The sequence below is a fragment of the Alligator mississippiensis genome, chromosome 1, assembly GCF_030867095.1.
Source record: "Alligator mississippiensis isolate rAllMis1 chromosome 1, rAllMis1, whole genome shotgun sequence".
Taxonomy (NCBI): Eukaryota; Metazoa; Chordata; order Crocodylia; family Alligatoridae; genus Alligator; species Alligator mississippiensis.
The window spans coordinates 244,776,495-244,803,144 of NC_081824.1; the positions used below are offsets into that span (position 1 = coordinate 244,776,495).

At 45.2% G+C, this 26,650-nt stretch overlaps 2 protein-coding genes across 4 annotated transcripts in view; one reads left to right on the forward strand and one right to left on the reverse strand.

The window, feature by feature from the left end:
* The window catches only part of CMSS1 (cms1 ribosomal small subunit homolog), a 417,726-nt gene that overhangs the window by 190,418 nt on the left and 200,658 nt on the right, over nt 1-26,650 (forward strand). The window lies entirely within an intron of this gene.
* The window catches only part of FILIP1L (filamin A interacting protein 1 like), a 343,045-nt gene that overhangs the window by 185,420 nt on the left and 130,975 nt on the right, over nt 1-26,650 (reverse strand). For all 3 annotated transcript variants that reach the window (XR_002086599.2, XM_019476094.2, XM_019476091.2), the window contains exon 2: nt 11,219-11,265. The gene's annotated coding sequence lies outside the window, so the exon portion shown is untranslated. The remainder of the gene's footprint in view (nt 1-11,218; nt 11,266-26,650) is intronic.

Genomic DNA, 26,650 nt, shown 5'->3' on the forward strand with positions numbered 1-26,650 from the left:
GTACCAGATGATTGGAGGATAGCCAGTGTGGTCCCCATTTTTAAGAAAGGGAGGAGGGAGGACCCGGGCAACTATAGGCCCGTCAGTCTTGCCTCAATCCTGGGGAAACTCTCTGAGAAGATCATCAAGGAGCACATCTGTGATGGGCCAGCATCGGGGATGATGCTCAAGCACATCCAGCACTGTTTCATTAGGGGCAGGTCATGTCAGACCGACCTGATTGCCTTTTACGATCAGGTCGCAAAAGCATTGGATGCAGGTGTCGCCGTGGATGTAGTCTTTCTGGACTTCAGCAAGGCCTTTGACACTGTCTCCCACCCCATCCTCATTAAAAAACTAGGCAACTGTGGAAATTGATGCCTACACAGTCAGATGGAGGCCAGTCAGTCTCACCTCCATCCTTGGCAAAGTCTTTGAAAAAATTATCAAGGCTCACATTTGCGAGAGCCGGCAGGAAAAATTATGCTGAGGGGAAACCAGCACGGGTTCGTAGCAGGTAGCTCATGCCTGACTAATCTAGTCTCTTTTTATGACCAGGTTACAAAACACCTGGACGTAGGAGTAGGGGTTGATGTCGTTTACTTAGACTTCAGGAAGGCCTTCGATACGGTATCCCACACCATACTGGTGAATAAGTTAAGAGGCTGTGACTTGGATGACTGCACGGTTCGGTGGGTGGCGAATTGGCTAGAGGGTCGTACCCAGAGAGTCATAGTGGATGGGTCGGTATCGACCTGGAAGGGTGTGGGCAGTGGGGTCCCGCAGGGCTCAGTCCTTGGACCAATACTCTTCAATGTCTTCATCAGCGACTTGGACAAGGAAGTGAAGTGTACTCTGTCCAAGTTTCAGTAGATGCATGACGAACAGAATCAAGGAGGTGATAATTCCTCTCTATCGGGTGCTGGTCAGACCGCAGCTGGAATACTGCGTGCAATTTTGGGCGCTGCACTTCAAGAGGGATGTGGATAATCTGGAGAGGGTCCAGAGAAGGGCCACTCATATGGTTAAGGGCTTGCAGGCCAAGCCCTATGAGGAGAGACTGGGGCACCTGGAACTCTTCAGCCTCTGCAAGAGAAGGTTGAGAGGCGACCTTGTGGCTGCCTATAAGTTCATCATGGGGGCACAGAAGGGAATTGGTGAGATTTTACTCACCAAGGTGCCCCTGGGGGTTACAAGAAGTAATGGCCATAAGCTAGCAGAGAGCAGATTTAGACTGGACATTAGGAAGAACTTCTTCACAGTTCGAGTGGCCAAGGTCTGGAACGGGCTCCCAAGGGAGGTGGTGCTCTCCCCTACCCAGGGAGTCTTCAAGAGGAGGTTAGATAGGCATCTAGCTGGGGTCATCTAAACCCAGCACTCTTTCCTGCTTATGCAGGGGGTCGGACTCGATGATCTATTGAGGTCCCTTCCGACCCTAACATCTATGAATCTATGGATTGCAAATTGGCTGAAGGGTCGTACTCAGAGGGTGGTGGTGGACGGGTCATATTCAACCTGGGGGGAAGTGGGCAGCAGAGTCCACCAGGGCTCGGTCCTTGGGCCCGCACTGTTCAATTTCTTTATCAGCGATTTGGACGATGGGGTGAAAAGCAACCTGCTCAAATTTGCTGATGATACCAAAATTTGGGGTGAGGTGGGCACGTTAGCAGGGAGGGAAAGACTGCAGAAAGACCTGGATAGGTTGCAAGGGTGGGCTAACAAAAACAGGATGCGTTTCAGTACTGACAAGTGCAGGGTGCTGCACTTGGGCAGTAGTAACCAGCAACTCACTGATAAGATGGGAAACTCCCTTCTTGAGAGCACGGAGGCAGAAAGGGATCTTGGGAGTCATCATTGACTCCAAGATGAACATGGGCCGACAATGCGAGGTCACGGTCGGCAGGGCTAACCAGACCCTATCGTGCATCCACAGGTGCATCTCAAGTAAGTCCAAGGAGGTGATCCTCCTCCTCTACGTGACACTGGTCAGGCCACAGCTGGAGTACTGTGTCCAGTTCTGGGCACCCCACTTCAAGAGGGATGTGGACAACATTGAGAGGGTCCAGAGGAGGGCCACCCACATGATCCGGGGACAGCAGGGCAGACCCTACAATGAGAGGCTATGGGACCTGAACCTGTTCAGGCTTCACAAGAGAAGGCTGAGGGGGGAACTGGAAACCATCTATAAACTCACTAGGGGGGACGAGAAGGGTTTGGGGGAGACCTTGTTTCCCCTAGCACCCTGGGATAACAAGGAATAACGGCCACAAGTTGTTGGAGAGTAGGTTTAGATTAGACATCCGTAAGAACTACTTCACAGTCAGGGCGGCTAGGATCCGGAACCAACTTCCAAGGGAAGTGGTGCTGACTCCTACCCTGGGGGTCTTTAAGAAGCGGCTTGATGCCTACCTGGCTGGGGTCATTTGAGCCCAGTTTTCTTCCTGCCCAGGCAGGGGGTCGGACTTGAAGATCTACAATGTCCCTTCCAACTCTACTTCTCTGATTCTATGACCCTACCAACTATGAAACTATAAGGGTGCCAAACTCATTGGGCCCTGCTAGTCAGATGATGTACGAGCAGTGGCGGCAATGTTAATTCCCACAGATGCCGGAGCTGCTGTTTTGGTGCAGCTCTGGACCCTGGGGAGTTAACTCTGCTACCAATCCTTACTCCCTGTTTTTCACCGCTGCAAATTTTAGTTGCCTGTAGCAAATTAAACCTCTGATTTCAGTGGTAGGTAAGGCAAAGAGGAGGAGATGGGCTGCATTAACTTCTTGGGTTCTGGAGCTGTGCTGAAACAGGAGGTTTTGATGGATGACCCATTTTTTCATTAACAGATAACCTATGGTTAATCAGTGGATGACCAGCCTCTGTGGGCTGGAGATGTCTTGCTGGCTGCATGTTTGACAACCCAGCTCTAAGTAGTGAAATGCCTACACTTTAAAGGCATAACAAATCAGCAGGTGGTCTATCTCCTTTGCTCCCCTTACCCTCCTCATAATGTTTCCCCTTTTGTTTAAAAAATACTAAGCAAAGCATTACAGGCAGCAACAGTAGGAACTTGTGCCTTGATGTAAATTTAGCCAAGTCATGAGGTCTCTCTACTGCCCTTTCAGTCTACCAAAAGCACACTTTATAGTCATCCTGCACCTGCTCTGATGGTACTTGAATGTTTCTGTTTAGTTGTTCATGTGTCAAGTGCTTAGATTCATGAGCTGGGAACTTAAAGGATAAAAGGGTCTTCTAGTCATGCCTGGGGTTTCAGTCCTCAGGGGGAATGTACTGGTTGTGGAAAAATGTCCCTGCTTACAATTTTTGGAAAGTCTTGTGTTTCTAATGAAGCCAGTGTCATGTATCTTCCTGAACAAGGCAATATTAGCATCAGTGAACTATCCCTGGTATGATCAACTAGTCCTTGTCTGAATATGGAAAACAGAAAGAACTGTTGTTCCATGGTCATGCCAGGTCTAGCAGTGGCCAGAATTGAAATGAATGTCCAATCTATTTCTCCATTACAGTGCAGGAAGCCTACTATTGCAAGTGTCTCTGTTTCCTGCACATTGCCTAGAGTCACAGTCCTGCACATACCACACACTCAAGGGACTTGCACATCTGGATGACTACTTCCCAACTATGGATTCTCCAACTCCAAGCTGACTGCTTGCTTCCTGATTGTGATTTTTCCAAACTTTTCCACACTCCATGCACTCTTTCTGGTGTCTGTGCCACTGCTTCTCAACCTTTAAAGACTCAAGAACCACTTATTAGACTCAAGAGACCCCTTGGAAAATGCCAATTTTTAGCTTTCACTCAGTTTTTGACTATAATAGAGCAATTCTTCTGTTGCAAAGAACGCAGAGATATCACAATAGGTGATAATGTTTTGATGCTCTGAATTCCTATCTGAAATCTCTTAATTTATCTTTTAATCATGTGTGGGTATTCACACACCTAAAAGTGCTAATATTGCGTGGCACCCTGTGGCACCCCAGGACACTGTGGCGCCCTGGCTGAAAATTACTGGTCTATAACAGTGGGGCAACCTCTGTAGACACCACCAGACATGTGATTTTTTGTTTATTCAGTCATTTCATGATCTTGTTTATTGCTTGGCATTTGTTTCTTGGGGCCAGAAGCACTGCTTCTCTATGTTCACCTAACTGGAGAATGCCACAGTTTTTATGCACTATTTGCATAATCTGCTCCTCACCTTTGATAAATCCTGTGTCATCTTTGTTGCATCACCAATCTCCTCTGTAATAGTAGCCATTTGATTTCTGTTGCCCTGTGTACAAGCCACATTGACAGCTCATGGAGAAAAGCAGTTTGACGGAAATTGCCTTTTTTTTAAAATGGCACAAAAATTGGGATGTGGAAAACATTCTGAGATGGCAATAGAGGGGAATTGTGGGAAGCTCACTTCTAGTGCCCATAATTTTCTAAGTGTTGTGCTGGCATCCTACAATGCACTGCACAAATGTCCCACAGGGTATTTCTCCAGGAGATGGCATAGGGGTCAGTGTGATGCCCAGATCCTGTCATGAGGGTGGACAATGTATTCTGGTATTCAAGAATGTGCCTGCTCTTATGACAGCAAGGTAGCAGGTATAATCCAACACAATTTATGGTGATGAAACTTAGTTGAAAATATGGTGTGGGGGTTCTGTTTACGGTAACATTCGCTCATTTAAATATATGGTAGCATTGTTAGGAATTAGGCAATTCATGAATCATAGAATCATGAAATCATAGAAAATTAGGATTGGAAGGAACCTCAGAAGGTCATCTAGTTCAACCCCCTGCTCAAAGTGGAACCATCCTCAACTAGATCATTCCATCCAGGGCTTTGTTAAACCAGGCCTTGTTCTGTTATCTGCCACCACTGAGAACAGTTTAGCTCCATCCTCTTTGTAACTGCCCCTCAGGTTTTTGAAGACTGCTATCAAATCCCCCCTCAGTCTTTTCATCTGTAGACTAAATAAGCCCACTTCCCTCAGCCTCTCCTCAGAAGTCATGTGCCCCAGCCCTCTAACCATTTTCATTGATCTCTGCAGGATTCTCTCCAACTTGTCCACATTCTTTCTGCAGTAGGGGGGCCCCAAAACTGGACATAGTACCCCAGATATGGCCTCATTAGTACTGAATAGGGGGGAATAGTTACTTCCCTTGATCGGCTGGCAACACTTACTAATGCAGCCCAGGATACTGTTAGCCTTCTTGCTAACAAAGGCACACTGTTGGCTCATATTCAGCTTCTTGTCCACTCTAACCCACAGGTCCTTTTCTGTAGAGCTGATACTTAGCCAGTGGGTCCCAAGCGTGTACTGGTGCATGGGATACTTTCATCTTAAGTGCAAGGCTTTGCACTTGTCCTTTGTTGAACCTCATGAGATTTCTTTTGGCTCAATCCTCCACAATTTGTCTGGGTCACTGCATCCTAGTCCTACCATTCAGCATATTTACTACTACCCCCAGCTTGGTGTCATCTGTAGACTTGCTGAGGGTTCATTCCATCCCGTCTTCTGGGTCATTGATGAAGATAATGAAAAAAACAGGCACCAGGACTGATGCCTAGGGCACTCCATTTGATACTGGCTGCCACCTAGAAATTGAGCCATTATTTATTACCTGTTGCACCTGACAATCCAGCCAGCTTTCTATCCTCCTTACACTTCATTCATTGAACCCATACTTCCTTAACTTCCTTGCAAGAATGCTGTGGGAGATAGTATCAGAAACCTTGCTAAAGTCAAGGTATATCACATCCACTGTTCTCCCCGCATCCACAGAGCCTGTTCTTTCACTACTGAGGGCTGCGCATCTCCCCAAACTGTGCTGCCAGGTGCAGTAGTCTGGGAGCTGACCTTGCCTGTGAAGACCAAGGTAAAAAAGACATTGAATTACTTCAGCCTTTTCCTCATCTGTCACTAGATTGCCTCCCCCATTCAGTAAGGATCCACCCTTTCCCTGACTTTCCTCTTGTTGCTAACATACTGTAGAAACCCTTCTTGTAGCCTTCATGTCCCTTGCTAGCTGCAACTCCAGTTGTGCTTTGGCCTTCCTGAATTCTTCATCCCTGTATGTTTAAGCAGTATTCTTGTACTCCTCTCAAGTTGTTTGTCCAAGTTTCCATTTGTAAGCTTCCTTTTTGTGTTTAAGCTCACTGAAGATTTCTCTGTTAAGCCATGCCATATTTGCTATTCTTTCTGCACATTAGGATGGTTTGTTCCTGCACCCTCAGTAAGGTTTCTTTAAAATATAACCACCGCTCCTGGATTTGTTTCCCCCTCAGACTGGCCTCCTGTAGGATCCTACCCATTGTGGGTGACCGAGCTTGGGATCCGGGAAGGGTCGGCTGGGTTGTAGCCACAAACCCGGCACGTACAGATGGGTACTTGCGACCGGTGGAGTAGAATTAGGCACAAACGCGTACTGGTTCAAACAAAGATGGCTTTACTTACACTGTCACGATGTACAGTGTAGGAAGAAAGTTAACTTCAAACTCCAACTTCTGTTACAATCAAACCGAGGAGCTCTTATAAGACGAGATATCTTTAAACCGGGTCTGAACTTGAGCATGCAGGACATGGGGGTACATCGGGGGGGTCGTCGACGGGGGGTCGTCGGCGGATTATCAGACTGCCAGGTTCCACTCCAAGACGAGCACGGAGTTCTCCACCCTGGGCGGAAACGACTCCAACCCTTTATACGGCTAGCGAGCCAATTGCCAGCCGCCACGTAGGAATAATTTGAAACCGGCCAATTAGAGTATGCGCGTTTGCATATGAGCGGCGGGAACTTTTCCATGCCGGGGCTCTACACCGTGCCGAGAATTCCCCTGTCTCACCATGCCTTGTGCTAGAAAGTTCCACTGTACCGAGGCACTCAACTAATCAGTTCTGATACCCATCAGTTCCCTGAGGGAGTCAAAATCTGCTTTTCTGAAGTCCAGGGTCCATACTTTGCTGCTCTCCTTTCTTCCTTTTGTCTGGATCCTGAACTCAATCATCTTGTGGTCACTTCTACATCCCCCCAACAATTGTTCCCTGTGTGTGACTAGCAGGTCAAGAAGAGCATGGCCCCTGCTTGGTGTCTCCTACACTTGCGCCAGGAAGTTGTCTCCAACACTCTCCAAAAGCTTCCTTGATTGCCACTGCAATGCTGTATTGCCCTCCCAGCAGATGTCAGGGTGATTAAAGTCCTCCATGAGAACCAGGGCCTGTGATCTGGAAGCTTTTGCTAGCTGTCTGAAGAAAGCCTCATGCTCCTGGTCGAGTGGTCTATAGCAGACACCCACCACAACATCACCCTTGTTGCTCTCCCCTCTAACCTTAAACCAGAGACTTTCAACAGACCTATCTCCAGTTTCATACTGGAGTTCTGAATAATCATACAGCTCTTTTACATACAACACAACTCCTCCTTCTTTTCTCCCTTCCTGCCCTTTCTGAACAGCTTGTACCCATCCATGACAGTGCTTCTGTCCTGCGAGCTATCCCACCACATCTCTGTTATTCCAATTGCATCATAGTTCCTTGACTGTGTGAGGACTTTCAATTCTTCCTGCTTGTTTCCCAGGCTCTGTGCATTTATGTACAGGCACCTGGGGTAACTAGCCAATTGCCCTACTTTCTCAGAAAGAATGAGGAGCCCCCTTCTTCCCCCCTCCCCCTGGTTGTCTTCTAATCCTTGTGTTTCCTAGAAGTCTCCTGCTTCCCCACTTACCTCAGGGCTTTGGTCTCCACCCCCTGGCAAACCTAATTTGAAGCCCTCCTCACTAGGTTACTGAGCCTGCCTATGAAGATGTTCCTCCTTCTCTTTGTCAGGTGAATTCCGTCTCTTCCTAATATTCTTTCCTCATGGGACAACATCCAGGCTAGGGACAGACATTACACACAGACTGGTTTAAGTGATCAGAAACTGGTTTAAACCTGTAACAGAACAGATGTTCAGTGTACATAAACCAGTTTGAAAATGGCTGAAACTGGTTTCAGATAAACCTGGTTGAATATGGTATACGACATAACTGATTTGGCTCAAGCCAGTTTATGAAATGTCTGTCCCAGACCCTTTGGTTTAAGATCAACCAGACATGCCCAGCATCCTGGCATGCTCTCTGGGCTTGGCAGGGTTCTCTGCTCCACAGCAGGGCTGGCCCCTCTCCTCTGCTTATTGGTTGGAGCTTGGCACAGACTTGCTGGCACAGAGCGTCTGCCTGGCTTCTTCCTGCTAAGCAGGGGTTATTTCCCCCTCCCCTCTGCCTTACACAGACACCTCAGCATTAGGTGGCAGACCACATGCTGGCTATGGTCTATGCTGTGAGAGAGGACAGAGGCAGACAGGCTTTTTGGAGCTAATCAACAGGTGGCTTAATGTCCTTCCTTGGAAAAGCTGTTTAAGAAGAACTCCATTAGTTAATGGAGACGGGCTTTGTTTTCTTAATGAGTTGATAAACACTGAGTTAGGGGTGATAAACATTCCCTGCTGGGTCGCTCAGGAGGGGGGGCTTGGCCACAGCTCTGATCTGTGGAAGCAAAGGAAGGGTTGCTCTAGCACCCCTCGACTTCTAGTCTGAGCCACTGCAGGCATGTCCCTGCATTTCTGGAATGTCTGTCTGGGTTACAAACTGATTTAGCCTAGCCAGGCTAGACTAACCTGCAAAGATTTAATCAATTTAGGCTCAGGCTTTTTGAATGTCTGTCCCTAGCCCTCATGGTCAAAGTGTTTCATAGTTTCATAGTTGGTAGGGTCGGAAGGGACCTGAGCAGATCATCAAGTCCGACCCCCTACCATGGGCAGGAAAAGATGCTGGGGTCAAATGACCCCAGCAAGGTGTCTATCCAGCCTCCTTTTGAAGAACCCCAGGGTAGGAACGAGCACCACTTCCCTTGGAAGTTGGTTTCAGATCCTAGCCACCCTGACTGTGAAGTAGTGCCTTCTGATATCTAGCCTGAATTTACTCTCCATGAACTTATTTATGGCCGTTATTCCTTGTTATTCCCGTTAGTGCTTGGGGAACGGGCACTTTCCCATTGCCTGCTGGTCTCCCTTGGCCAGTTTATAGACAGCCACCAGATCCCCTCTCAGGCTTCTCTTGTGGAAGCTGAACAGGTTCAGGTCCCTTAGCCCTTCCTTGTAGGGCTTGCCTTGCTGCCTCCTGATCATGTGAGTGGCCCTCCTCTGGACCCTCTCAATGTTGTCCACATCCCTCCTGAAGTGTGGCACCCAGAACTGGATGCAATACTCCAACTGTGGCCTGACCAATGTTGCATAGAGGGGGAGGATCACCTCCTTGGACCTGCTCGTGATGCATCTGTGGATGCATGACAAGGTGCGGTTGGCCTTCCTGACTGTGTCCCCACATTGGGGGCCTATGTTCATCTTGGAGTCTATAATGACTCCAAGATCCTTTTCTGCCTCTGTGCTGATGAGAAGGGAGTTCCCCATCCTGTAGGTATGCTGCTGGTTCTTTCTCCCTAGGTGCAGTACCCTGCACTTGTTAGTATTGAATCCCATCTTATTCTCATCTAATTTTTAACCAGAATCTCAAGAGATCATATGAAGACCATCCAAAGGTCAGACTAGTCAAAACAATCTAGAAAGTAAGTGGAAATGGGGTTACTGAGTATACAGAACAGCAGGTGTTGCTGCTTTGAAGAACTGTCACAGAGACTAAGAGAGAGTGTGCCCAACACATTGTGGCAACTTTTACCTTTTGTTCCAGCATTTCATGCCTATTTATGAGGTTATCAAACTCAGGATGAGATTATAGGGGAAGCAAACATACAGGCTAAAATAAAGAAAAAAAAAAAGTATTAACTGTGGACAATTTCTTAAATGATTGTGATTTTAAGTACATGTTGAGTTTCTTTGTGGGTAGGGATGGCCCCAATCAGATGCTTACATGCTTTGCTGAATTGAGATCTTAGTTCTTAAAAGTCCTTATTAGATATGTGGCCTTAAGTTCCCTTTCCTGACAGTGTTGCTTGCTGATTCCCTGTGTGACTTGGAGTAAACCATTCACTTCTGTTGTTGCTTCACCTTATCCATCTGGAATACTTAATTCATTTTCTTTTTAAAACCAACACTTTGTGATTGTTGAGCGGAAGGCACCATATAAATAGAAGTGTTCTATTCCTGTGGTGTTCATATTAGACTGATTTTTTTTTTTTTTCTGGAGGCTGTTTAGGAGGTGGCTGTTAAGGAGTTAAATGCTCATAGGTTTCAAATAAATGTCTAACAGCTGCTGCAAACTATCCCTACCATCCTAGATGACCTCATGCTTCTCATAGTATAGTGATAATATCCCCCCAAAAAGAGGTTGCAAAAAAGGAAGTGTTCTAGAAGTGTATACACTGCATGCAAAAACATCAGAAATATGCCCTCCCAAAAGGCTGCTTACTAAAAGATTCAACTTTAATATACATTGCATGGTAAAATTAAATTTACATAAAAATGTGTTTACAGCATCGGTATTTCAGTCCAAAAAACTGTTCCTCATTATTGTACAAATGGCAAATTCAAAGCTGTTTTAATACATGCTGTGCGCTAAAATAACCTCCATTTACTGTAATTTAATTAGATTGCTGTATCCATGGAGTTATTTTTATTGGTGGTAGGGTTCAGAAATGTTTGAGACAGTTTTGATTGTTGTGTTGAAGAGATGATTCAGCTTAAAGTGGGGCAGAACTACAGATTGTTCATTTTGACTTTAAAACATTTTTTATTTTATGCAGGATGAACTGGGAATCAGCTGGTCTCTTGTCATATATGTTAATTCAGTAGGAGCTACATTTCTGTACTGAGTGGAAATAAAACCTCTATAGCTTTTTCATTTTCATTAAGCATTATATATTTTAAAATTAAGAGGAAATCTAGGATGGTGCCTGTTCAGTTCAAGGGATATGAAAACCTCTTCCAAAAGGCTTGCCCAAAAAATCTTGGACCATTATAAAGGAGTGGTGTTTGAAAAGATTTGGCATGTTTGGCTGATAGTCAGCCTACCAAATTACATAAAGAAAAAATGTCTTGTAATATTTATAGGTTGATTATTTTTATCTTGCTGTTTAACAAGATATTTTGTTTAACAAGGTAAAGATATCTTTTTTCGTTAATAATAACAGCCTATTTCTTTTTGTACTTTCAGTTCTTATTTAAAAGCATCTTAAAAGCATGAAAATAAAATCTTTCCTTATACTTTTCTTTTGGAAAAAAGAACTTTTCCATTAGATCACATACCTTAGCAGTGCTGCCTCTTACAGTATCATCTCTCTTACAGTATGAACCTGTAATTAAAAAAAAAATCATAAGAATTTTGTAATAGTTATAAAAGCTGGGATTGCATAAATGCTTGACCTAAGGTCCCATTAAATTCAGTACAAAAATTCCTGCTAACTTCTGAGATTACTTTAATTTGGTAAATTTGTGCAAATGATTTATTCAAAGTAAACATGGGATTCTACCAAATACCACAACAATGGTGTCCCAGTGTTCTTCCCTTGTAATTGGTCAAATGGGTTTGGTGGCCAAACTGTATCAGTTAAAAGTATTAGAATTAGGCACTGCCTTGGGCAATGGCCATTTTACTTTTAACTAAAGAACTATTTGTCTTGTCTGTCACTATGTACAAACTTTTTTTCTGTGCTTAAAAGTATGCTCCATTTTTCTACTTTTTATGCTGGTTATTAACTTAAAAGTGCAAACGTCTATGTCAAGCTTGTCCCTTGGTCTGCATCAGTATGGTATATGGCCTGCTGCAGAGCAGAACTGGGAACAGAAGTAGAGAAGAATAGCATTGCATTATTTGTTGTCTAGGAACAGTTTGTCTTTCTCATCTGAGTTCCTTTCTATGGCTCAATGAGTTGATGGAACAGGGATATTGAAACTGAGAATAAAGTGCTGGTAAAAATCCCAGCCTGCTTTATGCGGAGGCCTAAAATAAAAGTGATCTGTATTTTTAGAGAAGATGCAAAAAAAACTAATGTAGAAGAAAAAGGGGAAGCTGAATGGGCATCCTCAAAAGCAGGAAAATAATTTCTGTTATCTTAGTGGTAGCAACTCATTTATTTAATGCACAGAGTCTTTATGAAATAAATTTGATTTTATATTTGACCATTCTTTCTGAAAGTAAGTGCCAAGAGTGAAAACCACGTAATATATTTTTAGGATTAAACCATCTATTACTGATAGATAATGACAGAGCAGAAGGAGAAGGCACCAGTTAGTCTGCATTCATTTATGTATTCTGGATAACTCTTTAGTGAACTCCTAGATTTGTGAAATTCTGTCACCCTGCGCTGATTTCTTACTGCCTTTTCGACGTGATGAATTGTCTTCTTTTCCAAGTGACTTACAGGTCACTTTGTGTACCACCAAGATACCACACCCTTACTCCTAGAGGTACTATACCAATTAATCCTGTTTTGTTCCATTTTTGCAATTGAATGATTAATGTCTTATTAGCTAGAACATCATCCATAATAATAAGGCATTCCTGCAAGTCATAAATCCATAGATGGTCTGATGGGCCCGATTTAATACAATGGTGTATTCTGTTTTAAATTCTACAGGTTTGGGTTTTGAACATTTAGGTGCAAGATTTCAGTTCTGCAGTGTGAGCCTCATGTTTCAGAACCTGCAGGTCATTTTCCAAAGTCATTTAGGTATCTACAAGTCACTTAGGCACTTTTGAAAATTGTAGCCCTGAACTTGAGTTCTTATAGAAATGTATTACTGATGAAATCATAGGTGAAATCACTCTAGAATTAGGTTTATTATTGTGTGTTACTTTACAGGAATTAGCCCCACATACCTGAATTGTGTTTTTGTGCAAAGGGCACATCTTTGTAGCAAAAACATAAAAGAGATGATAGATATGGGAAAAAGGTAGTTGGCCAATCAACCCATCTTTAATGTCTTTCTGAGGCTGAATAGCACCTATTGTTTTTCCTATAGTGGACAGTTGTTTGTTGAATTCATTACCACAAGAGCAACACCAGGTTTTGGAAAGACCACTGGATGTTTTCATGACCGGTGGCAAGAGGGGGGACTGAAGATTATGCTTCAGGAGTTAGGTGACAGCTTTAGTATGATATGCAGCCCTGCACAGTTAGGAGTGTTATGATGTATTGGTACCTGTTTTGAAATATAATTTATTGGACAGTGTTAAACATGGGTTGCTGAACTAGTTAGACTGGTGACGTACTCTTTTATGGCAAATCCCATTTTACAGGCAATAATAAACTTTAGTATTTGGTAAAAATCAACCACTCAAAGGGGAAAAACCCACACTTATCACATAATTTTCATAGCTGACTATGTCACATTAGGCATGCATGACATTGATCACTTAAATTTTTGTAAACACAATTCATTTGCCCTTCACTAGAGTTTGTAGGTCATGGAACCTATTCTCACTAGGAGGGTAGTAAAGCCCTGACACAGGCTACCCAGAGAGGTGGTCGAATCTCCATCCTTAGGAGTTTTTAAGTCAGGTAGGCTAAGCCTTTTGACCAAAGGGATGGTCCTGCTTTGAGCAGGGGATAGGACTAGAAGACCTCCTGAAGTCCCTTCCAACCCTCATTTTCTATAATTCTGTGACAATATAGTGCTTCTTAGCACATTGTCACAGACTCTTGTCTTAAGAACCGAACAGCTGTATGCTGTCTGAAGTCACTCTTGGATCCATGGGTGGCATCAGATTTTGAGTTATTTGTTTTTTCTAACAACTTTACAGAGTTTTATTACGTCATGCTTCTGCCTGTATCGCTTTCATCTAGTTCAGTGATTCTCAACTGGAGTGCCATGAGATCCCTTCAAGGTTCCTGTGGGGCACTGCACAATGTTAGCACAGTTAGGTGTGCAAACATGATTCACAAGCTAAACCCAGAGTTTTTACATAGGAATCTGTAGTGTTAAAAACAGTCAGTTATTGTGGTCTTTCAGAGCTCTTTGCAACAGGAGAATTATATCATTACTTTTCTGTAGTGAAAAAAGATCGTGAAAGCTAAGAGCTGGCATTTTTCAAAGGATACCTCAGCTATATCAGTAGCTGCCTCAGGTATATCAACAGGCACCCGGGTAGGCAGACAGTGCTGTGGGAGCAGCAGAAAGGAAACTTTTTAAAGTCTCTCAGTCAGGTAACAGTCTTCCCTCTCTCCATGCTCCCTTTTTCGCTGTCCTCTCTCGATCCCCTACCTGCTGCTGACACTGTCCCTACTGTCCCAGGGACAGGATGGGAGAAGGTTCCAGAGCCACTTCTCTACTGCTGTAGCTGGGTTGCACAGGGATCCACGCTCACCCAGACACAGCAGCAACAGGGGTGGCAGTGGGCTGCTTTCCACCCCCTCCTCCCCACCCCTGTACCCGCTCCCAGGCTGACAGGGAACACCCAGAGGGACTGGGTAGGGAGGAGGAGCTCATTTGCCATTGCTGCTGTCCCTGACTGAGCCTGGTTCCCTGCAGAGTCCTGCTGGAGCAGTCAGGAGTGGCTCTGAGGCCTATCGTTGTCCCTGGAGCTGCCAGAAACAGTGGCTGTGGTAGACAGGGAAGAGAAGGGGAGGTGTCTCTGAGCACGGAAAGGAAGGGATAGATGGAGTTCTTACCCAATTCAGGGACTGAAAAAAAAAGAAAAACAAGAAGAAAAAAAGAGCCCTGCTGCTGCTCCTACAGCATTGTTGATTGAAAGGGGTGAAGATGCATCCTTGTTATTGCATCCCTTCTAGATCTGCCCCAGAATATGGATATAATTCATGGGCAGTCCTTATACTGCAAAAGTACATTTCCATTTTTTCATAGCTTCATTCCCTCTCTCTGCAACTTACAGTCTGATCTGATGGTTGTTGTATGGGGCTGCTACATGTCAGGGTTTCTGTTTTTCTTTTAAACTTTACTCAAAGGCATTGGGTGCTGGCTGCAGCTAAGGCTGAGGATTTTGACTGGAGGGTGCCAGTGCTGCTGCTGGGAATTAAACCTGGAGTTTCTTGCTAGAGAGTCTTGCCCCTCTGGATCAGGAAGGAATTTTACCCCATTGTGGTGGTTTTTGCCTTCCTCTATAGCAGGGGTGGGGGGGGTGTCCCTCTTTCTGGGATCTCTTAAGCATATATTAAGAATCTTTGCAGCAGCAGGATGTTGACCGCTGTGGTCCTCCTGCTTTAGCTATGGCAGTTTTGGATATTACATCTTGTCAGGGTTGACTGTGTAGTTTTGCTAAGAGGTTAGACGGATTTGTATAGGACATTTTGGTTTGGGATGATTCTGCCTCAGGAAGGGAGTTGGACTAGATGACCTCTCAAGGTCCCCTCTAGCTCTACTTCTCTACGATATTGAGATGCTGATTGTTATGATGCAATCCTGACACTACTGTCTTGGCAAGATTAGGTTTTAAATACCTTCATTGAAATTGTTTCTCCATCTTTTATAGATATTCACTGAAAGAGATTTCTGTTTCTGTCAGAAATAACTCATTGTTACAGGCATATCACTTGAGTACAAGTTAAAAAAGGGACAGTGTTAGAACCAGACCTGGTGGGAACCCATCACTTCAACTGAATTCCTTAGGTTTCATCATTTTGGGTTCCCATCAGGCTCCACCTTTGCTCATTCTGCTGCCAAGATAAACTTGAAACTGGCACTCTGTGAACACTGTCTTAAGTTGAATTGTCTGGCTACCCTGCAATACATTTGATAATTTCTGCAGGAGTTCTTTATACAGTATCAAACTGTGTCATAGGGCAGGCTGATGACAAATCCTTGAAAGCCACCATTGTTTTGCATTTCTGTTTCTTTTCATCATAAGAGGAAGTATTTGATCATAACAGTTTCCTTGTGGCCTGAAACCTGCCTTGTCTGGTGGCACTGTTCTCAGAGTTGAGGAATTGGTCTCTTCAGCAGCACCCTCTCCAGCAGCTTGCATGTTGTACGTAAAAGGTGAAATTGGACAATAGTTTTTGAGGTCATTGGGGTAAGTTACCTGGCTCCAGTAAGCCACAAAATATGCATTTAGTGACATTTTGGAGGAGTTTGGTAATATGCTCAAAATTACCAGGTTTTACAGGGGAGTGACTTATCCTTTCCTCAGTAAATGGTGTGAGCACAGATTCCTGCTCCCTCCCTCCCCCAGCTGCCTCCTTGCACTGATTAATACATGGTATTCTCAGAGTCATTCACAACTCACGCCAGGTAAACTATAGCCAGGGGCCTTGGCCCATTTACTTTGCTTTGCACCCTCTCACTCCTTTATTTATTGGGCATGTTTTTAGAAAGTCGTACTTCCAAGATACAAGGAACAGCTTGGCTTGAGTACCCTGCTTCTTTTTAATGTCATTTGTGCCTTTGCAAATCTTTGCTATTGTTGAAATGCTACTTTTAGTAAAACATTATGTAAACACATCATCCTGTTTGTTCCTTCTGTCACAACCCAAAGTTGTGATTTTTTTGTTTGTGTGTGCTTCGGCATTGCTAAATTATTTTCCCGCTAAATTGCAGCTTCCTTGCATGGTGGAGTTTTCTGCTGCAGAAGAGAACCCCGGTGCAACGGAGAATTTCCCACCAATTTGAAGCTTTCTTTGCATGGTGCGTTTCTTTTGCATCTAAGAAATGCTCGGTGCAAGGAGTTCCTGCCATTTGTATGAGAATTCGTGCCACATTATTGGCCAGTTCTAAAATATGCACACGTGGCGGCTAGCGATTGGCTTGCTAGCCGTATAAAGAGCTTGGGTGGTTTCCGCCCAAGTCAGAGTGAGAGAGAGAAAGAAAACCTTCGCCTCGCGTGAAGATGTCTAAGTGCTGCAGATCCTTACGGACCCAGCGCATTTCATAAAAGGCAATAGAGGCCTGAACAGCCTCTAGCCTCTCCCCGTCGCCGTTAGATTCCTAGACATATCCCTTCCTGTACGAGAAACTACTGAACCCACAGAGCTTCAACAACTCCGGGGGAAAAAAACGAATTTGTCGTAGTCCTCTAACGAGGATTTAAGCGGAGCTGTACCTGGAAAACTGTCCAGCCTACACCACGACCATCTTTGGTGTAAGTAAACAATCTTTAAATCAACCACTACGCGTCCGTGACTAATTCTAGCTCGCCCCCGGTCTTCTCCGACCCTGCGTGCCCGGGCTGCTGGCCACGGCCTGCGTGCACAAAAGGGCCTGGATCGCTCCCGGCCCGCACACCTTCCTTCCTTCAGTGAATTTCTATTTTTTTTAAATTCTTAAATGTCATGCAACATTATGCTGGTTTGCTTTTCCAATCTTTTGTCATCATAAGAGATTTATAAAAGCAGGGCTGTGCCAAGATGTAATGAAAAGTGTTTCATGTTGTCTAGCTAGTACTGAAGTTGCAAGTTTGAGGCAACAGCAGAAACGGTTGTGGAGCGACCACGTCAGATTCCAACAAATCTGTGAAGTCTGCTAAATACCTTGTCACATGGACACAAAAAAGGAAGGAAAGGAAGGATCTGTGCTGTTAATATTATATACTTAACATTTTGCTCATGATTAAAAGGCAACTTCAGATCCAATTTTTCTTGAAAATTTGTGAACAATTCCCTCCTCTCTTATGATATATATACAAAACAAGTTATATATTTTAAATACTAAAATATTATCACTAAATAAACAGAAACCCACAGCTATCTCCACGAAAGAGCTGTATGAATGCTACAGTACATTTGTGCGGTGTATATGTTCCCGTGGCATCCTTCTGCTAGTATTTTATTCAATAATATTTTTCAAAGTCAAAGTATATATTGGATGACTTGGAAGGAAAATTATATGTTGAGACTGAAATCATCAGTAATAAAATGACACTCATCTGTTTTTACAGAGGTACAAACCAATCAGATATTCTACCAGAGACCTAATTGGGTATAATAGCATGGTGGCAATTGTAAGTATGAGACTGAGGTGGAAGGAGTGTGCAACAGAGAAGATCTTTGGAGAGCTCTGAGCCAGTGGTGCCCAATCTTCTGGCTATACAGGTTGGATGAGTGGTGCAGGGTCAATTCATGGGGTGGATCTCATGCATTCAGCACATGGGGTCCCTTTGCAGGTGCAATCCTTTGTGCTCACCTGATATCACATGCCGGCCTGATTGAACACCAGCACTGTCTAACATGCAGAGGCACGCTAACTGGCTTGTGGGACTCTGTGGGTCTGGAAACTTGTCAGTAAGGGCGTGGCAATTAACACTGCTACTGCTTCCCCACCCTAAAATGTCCAGTTCTATGGGGAGTCCCATGGGTCAGATGACAACTCTGCAGGCTAGATCTGGCCCGTGGTCTAGGGGTTGAGTACCATTGCTCTTAGCTGAATATCTGAGGTTTTTTATTTAAAAGAATTTGACAGAAAAAGCAAGTGTCTTACGTATTATTCTTCGTTTAAAACAAACATGCTTTTGATAAATTGAATTTTTGAGCCATGTTGTACACTTGAAGTTCATAGTGTCAGAGCAATAACAGGATTGCAGTGAAAGGTGCAGCAGAGTTTTTAGTTCAGTGAATAAAAAAGGGCAGCAACAAATTTCTGTGTTCCTTACGGTGTAGTACAGGGGCGGGCAATTATTTTGAGTGGAGGGTTGCTTACCCAGTTTTGGCAGGCTGTCGAGGGCCTCATGGGTAGCCCCGCCCCTAGACAGGTGCCCCGTCCCCAGGTCACCATCTTGGGACCAATGTCCCAGGACCAGCACCGGTGGCGCCCAAAGCGGGGTGCAGGCTGGCAGGGGTCCATGGAGCTGGGCTGGGCTGCACCAGCAGGGAGGGGGGAGGTGGCCCGGCTCCATAGAGCCCTTGCCGACTGGGACCCTGCACTCCTGCCACCCTGCTCTGGGCCCCACCGGCACTGGCGGGCCCTGTGCTCCCACTGGCTCCCCGCCCGCTCACTCCCAGTGCCCCCCAGCCCCGCAGTACAGGCGGGGGCAGCGCAGAGCCCCAACCTCCTGCTCACCAGCAGGGAAGAAGCTGGTGCTGAGCATGGGGAAAAGTGGCCCCTCACCTGTCCCATGGCTGACGCCCCGCATTGCAGGTGCTTGCAGCCTGCCCGGGGCTATCTGGAGCAGGCACAGGCAGCTCCAGGCAGGCTGCAAGCAGCTGCAGCGCGTTGCTGTGGAGCCAGGTTACAAGGTGGTGCTGGGTGGGAGGGGGGAGAAAGCAGCCCCTCTCTGCCACATACCCGGTGCCCCATGCTGCAGCCGCTCGCAGTCTGCCTGGGGCTGCCTGTGTCTGCTCCAGACAGCGCCATGCGGACTGCGAGTGCCTGCAGTATGGGGCACTGGTGAGGGGCCACTTTTCTCCATGTAGGGAAGGAGCCCAGGGAAAAGCTGATCATGGGGGGAAGTGGCCCCACGCCCAGTGCCCCATGCTGCAGGCGCTCGCAGCATGCATGGGGCTGTCTGGAGTGGGTGCAAGCAGCTCCATGCAGGCTGCAAGCAGCTGCAGCGCAGAGCACTGGGCGTGGGTGGGGAGGGGCCATTTCCCCCCTGCCCCGCACTCCTTCCTTGCCTGGGGTCCCCCCCCACTTACTTGAGCTTCCCGAGCTGCTAGGGCAGCCATGTGCTCCCATCCCAGATAGGGAGGCTGGCTGGGGGGCGGGGTGGGGCTGGGCGGCTGTTGTTGGAGCCCGCTGGGCTTCCCCTGGGTCCTACTGCCCTTGGTTCTTGCCATTTTTGACAGGAACCAAGGGCAGAGAAATATTAATTTTCCAATTTTTTTTATGGGCCCCATGGGCTGTATTTTGCCCACCCCTGGCGTGTAGTACATTTGAAATGCCATCTGCTCAAGGTCTTCTAAAAAAGTTGAGTATTTGAGGTGGTTTATAGAATTTACAGCCCTTTTTAAGACGTTAACAATCCATGCATTTTCTTGAAGGAGTGAAATTGAATTTCCTTTTAGGAGATTTTAGGCATTCTGCTTAGTCGAGGATGAGCAAAATATGGTCCTTGAGTGTGGAGGGTCTTTGTCTGGCCCGTGGGAGGTCACTCAGTCCTGCCGGGCCCAAGCGCCATCCAGCCTGTGGCATGTCCGGCTGCCCTCTGGGCATACAGCAGAGCTGAGGCAGCTTCACAGCTGGACTTTCTAGGCAGCCCAGGTGTCAGTGGCTCCTTCTGGCTGCTGTTGCTGGTGGCCCCATGCTACTGGCAGGGACCCACAGGCACAGCTCCATCCTTGGTCCACCCTGCGCCTGCTCTGCACTGCCTGCCTATGCTGAGCAGCGCAAGTGGCAGCAGCCAAGCAGAAGCTGCTGCTCAGCATGGGGGAAAAGTGCCCCTCCCCCCATCATTGCTGCTGGGTAGTTCGTCATGCAGCCACTCAGAACCCGTGCCCAGGCTGCCCTATGGCTGCTCTGCACTATCACTACTGCCTGGCGGAGCGGCCCAGAAGTGGCAGTGATGGGGGCAGAAAGGAGCTGCAGGGCAGCTGGGCGCAGGCCCTGGGTAGCTGCAACAAGAACAGCCTGGCAGCAGTGAAGGAGAAGGGGTTTCTTTTTGCCTGTGCTAGCAGCAGCTTCTGCCTAGCCATTGCTGCTGCTCAACGTGGGTGGGCAGTGCAGAGTAGGCACAGGCAGGCCGGGGTTGGGACTGTGTGCATTGGTTCCGGCTGGTCTTCTCCAGTTGGGGCAAGTCCAGAGAGGTCATGGACTGGGCTGGGGTCGGAGCTGGGGCTGCATGCTGTTGGCAATGGCAGGGAGGACCCACAGGGCTCTCAGACTGTTGTGGGGGGGGGGGGGGGGGGTGTTGACTGGCTCAGGGGACATGCTCATTGCCTTGCTCTTGCACATGTTGCCTTCCCTGGACCAGCTCCTTTGCAACTATCCCTTGTCCCCTGCACGGCGAAACTCCTTAAACAGCTCTCCAACCAAAACAATTGCCCACCCCATGCTAAGTGGATTTAACCCAATGTTGAAGCTCCTTCCCAACATCACATTTGCTGTGTATTTTAGATTGTTTTATTGGTTGTAACTGATGTGTACACTGTAAAGTTTTATAAACCATTTCTTCCTTATTCTAGCTTCACAATCACTTTAACTGAATTCTATAATTCCTTAGGTTTCATCATTTTGGGGGGATGGCAGTTGACCTGCTTTGTATGCTATGCCCCTAACTTATTCAGGGATGTACTGTGAGTTACTTCAGGCTTGGGGCCTCAACTTTCTAACATGTGAATGGAGGATGATAATACTGACCCTTCATTGTAACATACTCTTAAAATGTTTTTAAAGGACTCTTTTAAAGGAGCAAACTATATGAAGCAAACGACATACAGAAAACTATATGACGCTGTATTTATTTCAGAAAAAAATATTTAAATGAAGCCTAAGGTTTCAATTTGGGATTCTGAAGAATCTAGATATTTCATACCTGATGTCTCACCCATTAAATAATCCCTTCCATATTACTACTACTACATTGTCTTCTGTATATATTCCTGGTGTACCTAGAGCTGTATACATGCATATAAGGCATGACCATGGAAGGAAGTGCTAGTTCCTGTGTACAGCAATGGGGAGGAATTTCATGTATAATTAGCCTTTACAGGGGCCCCGTAAGTCTGGGAAAACTCTGTTCACCCCTGTCCATGTGAATAAAGGTCACTCTTACCTGCAATATGTAGAAGTTGGGTAAGGAATATATTTAAAATAGTTTCAAGTAATATATGAAGGTGTGTGTTGATTGACTGGTAGCTTACTCAGGCAGGTCAAAGGTCATCTTAAATTTCTCATGCATGTGATGTGTTAATTATTGAGGACCAAGGAGATGCTCTCTAATAAATGTTTTAAACACATGACACTTTATTTAGACCAAGGCCATGCATGCACAAAGTGCAGTATTTGGTAGACATTCTTTCAAGAGTGAAGGTACTTGTTTTAAAAGCACTGTCAAGTTAAGCATCATAAATTTTGTTCATGGTTTATAACCTTTGTATAGCATGGAAGTACAATCTGTTTCCTCACAGAACTGTCTGCCTACTCATGCATGTGCATAGTTGGTGTGAAAGTGTCCATTAGGCTCTTGGCATTCTCATGGGAAGTTTAATTTTGTTTCAAAGTCTTCTAAAAGATTTTAAAAACATCCAAGGGAATGTATTGTCTGTGAAAGGTAGGTAGACTCAGAGCTCTGGGTGCTGATGTGTTCAATGGCTGAAATGTGGCACCGGCAAGGCAAGGTTCCTGCATACTGATGGCCCACTTTGAACTCTTTTTTTTGGAGGGTAAGTCGGTCTGTAGCTCAATAAGCCAAGAACACCAGGAAGGGTGAAGAATTGTGGGGCAGATGTCTGCTCCTTTCCGAGTTAGCTCATCACCTCTTTTTTTCCCTTTTTTTCCTTCTCACAAGTTGCTGAACAGCTGCCAGGAGAAAATGGTTTTCAGTCGCTACATCTGTGTTGGATTGAAACTGGTGAGATAGAAGTGGAGGGTGTCCATTTGTGTAAGCCTGTGAACCAGCTACATTCCTGGTTTTAGTTTTAATGAAAATAAATAGTGTGTGTGTGTGTGTGTGTGCGTGTGTGCATGTGCACACGCACACACATAGTATTAGAGACACTTTCCAAACTGATATAAGGAAAATATGGCTTATATTTTCATTTTAATTAATTATTGCACTATTTAATACTTTCCTGTAGAAAACTTGATATGTGAGCTAATACATTATATTTAAATTATAGGCTTTGTTTATTTGTATGGCCTATTTTTATAAATATTGAGCAAGGAATGCCAAGGGAAAAGCAGCAGCTACAAAATGAATTAAATAATCAACAGAAACAATAAAGATGATTATTGGTAGTTTGCAATGCCCATATGATAGTGGGGTCATGGCATGGAAGATAGGAGAACATTGATGGCTAGAGTAGGAGAGCAGGGTCAGTCTAGAAAGGAAATCAGAGTATGCTTTTGAGATAAAAACTAAAGCCACCAACCTGTGACTTAGTCATAAAGCTGAGAGAAATGAGCATCTCATAGGACTGTACGTAATGAGAGATGCATGCAATAGGGAGATTTTTGGTGAACTGGAAAGGAGAGAAAAATGCAGTGGATTTAGAAAGATTAAGGGCCAAGTATCGTGCTTAAGTTATGAGGAATATAGGGTTCAAGCGCTGGAGTACTGAATCATGTTAAGGGAGCATTTACATATTTCTACAGAGACTCAACTCCAGTAAGCTCTTGTAGTAGGGACGTCTATAAATACTGCTAGTCTGAACCTGCTCCAACTGTGGTCAGTGACGCAACTTCTATTACCTTCAGTGTGGTAGATAGGGCCCTGCATGGTTTGTAATACATTTTATAAACAATGCTCCTACTTACTGTGAAAACTTCATAGATTTATAACTTAAGTATAATATTTCAGGATAACTTCACACAGTCTTAAAGCAAAATGTATACACTTTAACTTCCTTTAGGATCTATGAAACTTTATCTTCAGTTCTTCCAGATGACCATTGCATTCTTCTGTGAGAAGATACAGCTAAAAGAACCATTGTACTGCAATGCAAACAGTACTTCTTTGCACCCAAAAGATTTTTACCAAATCGATATACATAGTTTTGAGAAACTGCTGACACTTCCTTAGAATCATACAAAATTAGGGTTGGAAGGGACCTCATGAGGTCATCAAGTCCACCCCCCTGCTCAAAGCAGAACCATCCTCAACTAGACTGCAAATTCTTATTCCATTACCTGGATTAGTTCTGGTAACACTTATGTTCCTACAGATTCTTCACTTGTATGCCTCTTCCAACACTGCCCCCATCTCCTTCCTTTCTTCCTCTCCCTCCTCCCATCCCTTTTGTATTCAAATCACTCAATCCAGTTTACACACTGCTCTATGCTTGTTCTTTTGCAGCATCTGAAGAAGTGATTTTGAGGTTAAGAAAGTCTAGATCAACCTGAATTTCATTTAATCAATTTAACACACCTAGGAGAAAACAAAACTTCTATTCCACCAGGAGGTTGCTAAGTTAAGGATTGCTGATGAACAAGTTATGGAGAATACAGATAACAGGGATATGCAAATAGGGCTGGATAAAGAGGAACCCATTTAAACATGTAGCCAAACACTCAGATCAAACTTGGTTTTGAAACTTGCATCATATTTAAAAGGCAGGCTTTTACAAGGGACCAACATGTTTAAAATGTTGTGAGACTCTACTGAAGCAGCACTATGATGAACGTACAATTGCAACATGTATATGAGATTGAAATTATGTGACAACAAGATCTATACGTGTCCTTTAAGAACAACTGATGAAGTGAGCTCAAGCTCACAAAAACTTATACTATCTATATAAAATCTTATTTAGTTAGTCTACAAGGTGCATCTCTACCCTGCCTTCTGCCTGACTTCAGACTAACATGGCTACTAACTACCTCTCTCCGCTTTCTTGACATGCCAAAGCATTTGTTCTGTTAGCCTTGCCCTGCTCCTTGTAAATCAGACATTCTTCTTGGGTTGCATCAGGTTACAAGTGACATGATTAATGCAGGAAGGTTACAGAGGGGATGACGTAGCGGCTCGCACAAAGTTTACCTGAGAATTATCTCCAGCTCTCTGCTGTTTAGTGTCTGTGTGAGTCATGTGCTGAAGCCCTGCCATCCCCTGTTCTTCAGCTGGGCAACATCACACTTACCTCACTCCGTGCATTTCTCCATCTTGTGCCAGATCTGATTAGAAGCACTTTTGTTTTAAGCCTTACATTTACGAAGCATTAAATTTACTTTTTACCGATAAGTGACCGCGCAGTGAAACTGAACGAGCCATTAGATATTTGGGGTTCCAGCAACTTCAGACATGTTCTCTGTGGGGATATCACTGTCCTTAAATGAATGCTGCTTTTATCAACATTCTAGTATTTTAAATACCTGAGGATTAAGTGATGATAGCTTTATAGCATTAGTAAGCTTTGCAGTAGGACCATAAGTCAGGGACTGGCCTTAGTAGGCATATGATAATGGGTTATGTGTGTATGCACATGTGCAGACTTTTCACTGTAAGAGGTATGCAGGTTTATAGCCAAGCCAACTGGCTTTTGAGTCCTGCTTTTGCTTTCCAGGCCTCTTGGCTGAGGACCTGCCTGCAGCAAGAACTGTTTTTTAGGTGAGGCTTTTTTTAACAGTCGATTCTGTAACAAGGTCACTGCAAGTTCCAGTTGGTAGTGCTGATGGAACATGCACTTTGTCCTTGACTCATATTAAAGATTCGGACACTGTCTAATACCGTGGGGATTAGGCTTCTTCTTTCTGCTACTTGAGGATTAGTGTTCTGTTCTGTTCCATTATTATTTTCTTTAAATCACAGATTCTTTATGGACTGCTAATAGCATGTATGTGTTACTTGCTTGGTTTGTTAGGACTAGACCAGGTGTCAGATTCCCTCAAATCCCATTAAAAACATCACTGGAGACATGCGGGTAATGAATATCTTGCAAAAAAGGCATCAGGATGTGCAAAATTAATGTGTTTCCTTTTATAAGAAAGTCATGAAGTTTTTGGTGTATTTGTGAATCTCTGCTTTTCTTGGGTAGACCTGGTTAGCACTGCATGTATAAACTGCTTAAACAATAAGTGCTTTTTGCATAACACGATACAGATTAGGTATAACAATAGAGGGTAATAATGAGAATGTCGTCACTTTTCAAGCAGCTCTTATTGCTCAGCCTGCCAAAGTCCATATCACGGACACAGTGTGTGGAGAAAAGTCCTGAAATAGCGAGCATGAAAAGGTCATGCAGGAAACTTAAAATACTGAGAGGCTCATATTTTCAGTAAATAACTCTACAGCTTCAAAATTCTTAATTTCTGATAATTTTTGATAATAAAAGTGAGGGAACTTTAAGTTTGTGTGGGCTGTAGCTAAATTTGGGACTGGGATAAGTTTCATTCCTCAAAATAGGGTTAATTTGAGGAGTATAGGGCAGTTGAAATGTGCTTTATAAGCAGGGATCCAGTTTTTCCATTTCCTGTGGAAAAACACGGATTTTCCCCTTTAAAGGAGAAAAATGCGGATTTCCCTCTTTTGCAAGCAGCTCTCCACATGCTGGCAGAGTTCCAGCCTGCAACAAGCTGTTTGCAAAAAGGGCACAAACCCTAAACCTGAGGAGGTGGGGGGCAGGTTGGGCCCCCTTCTGGCAGTGCTAGGGGGGGGGGGGGGGCAGGGGATGATAGGTCAGGAATGAGGGGCACCAGCAGGGCCGGAGGGGGCCCTGTGGGTAGGGTGTTGGTCTTGCTGCCAGGGCTGTGGGGGGGAGCTGCTGAGAGAGCTGGGAGGGCAGAGGTGTGGGTGACAGGCTGGGGCAGGCCTGTGGAGGGAGCTGGCAGGGCTGGCGAGGGGCGGGGCAGGGCAGGGGTGTGTGGGCGGGCAGCATTCGCCGCGTGGGTTTGGGGGGGAACACAGCAGCCTTCTGAGACCCAATCGCCCAGCTCAGGGCTCCTGAGTTGGGCAATTGATAGGGACAGGCTTAATTTGTGGAGCCCAGGGCTTAATTTCACAGGATCACCGTGTCCTCAGGCTCCATTCTACTCTTGCTGCGTCCAGCCACTCCAGCCCTGCAGGTCTGATGGGGATGGTGCGTGGGGCTGGGGGGAGCAGGGAGGGGAGGGCAGACTGTGGGGAGCAGGTTTGGGATGCCGCTGTTTTTTATTCTTTCTTTCCAAAGGGCTGGGGGAGAAGCATGTGGTGGGGAGGCT